The sequence below is a fragment of the Nanorana parkeri genome, unplaced genomic scaffold (genome assembly GCF_000935625.1).
Source record: "Nanorana parkeri isolate BGI_ZX_2015 unplaced genomic scaffold, ASM93562v1 scaffold1966, whole genome shotgun sequence".
In the NCBI taxonomy this organism is placed as follows: domain Eukaryota; kingdom Metazoa; phylum Chordata; class Amphibia; order Anura; family Dicroglossidae; genus Nanorana; species Nanorana parkeri.
In genome coordinates this window covers 102,681-103,422 of record NW_017308234.1, presented here as the reverse complement: position 1 = coordinate 103,422, position 742 = coordinate 102,681, and positions in this window count along the sequence as shown.

Here is a 742-nt window from a genome sequence, read left to right as displayed (position 1 = left end):
CGTCCGTAGCAGCAGAACACACACACAGGTTGAGGTTGAAGTGCAGATTTTGGCTTTTCGATGAATCGCGACACCTCGGAAATAATAAAAGCTAATTCATGACGGACACGGACCGCGCGGCTGGAACATGCATGCTACATTGTGTACCTCCGCCCCGCTAGCTACATCATGCGCTTGAAGGCTGGCTGGCGACCATGTTTATCATGAGCACGCCAAGGGGTGGTACCAATCGTAAGCTCCGCCCTGTGCGCTGTAAACCAGATCCTAAAAAGGTGTCTGATGGTGATAAAAAAAAATGGTGTTTAATCCCCCTCCATTGTGAACAGGGACGGGGGGGGGGTCATTGCACGCAGACAAGCAGGAATAATAGAGCTCTAATATATAGATTTCATCTGATATATATATAGGGGGAGTGTCTTTATATATGTATATAGGAATATAAATATATACATTTCTGTCCCTGTGGAATGAGGCCCACAAATGCAGACGTCTCTCAGATAATGGGGGGCAAAACACCCAAAAAACTGATCCGCAGCACCCCACTCTCTGCGCATCGTCAGAGCTACAATATGTGAGAAGTGATGTCACTTCCTGCCGGCGGTCACCCGGTTCAGTTCTGGAAACAATGAAGCAAAGTCAAAGGAATTTTCATTTTTTGTTTGTTTTATGTTCTGTGACCTCCGACATGCGCCGCCGCCCCCCCACCCCCCCCCCAGGCTTTCCTCTTCCGCGGTTTCGGGGT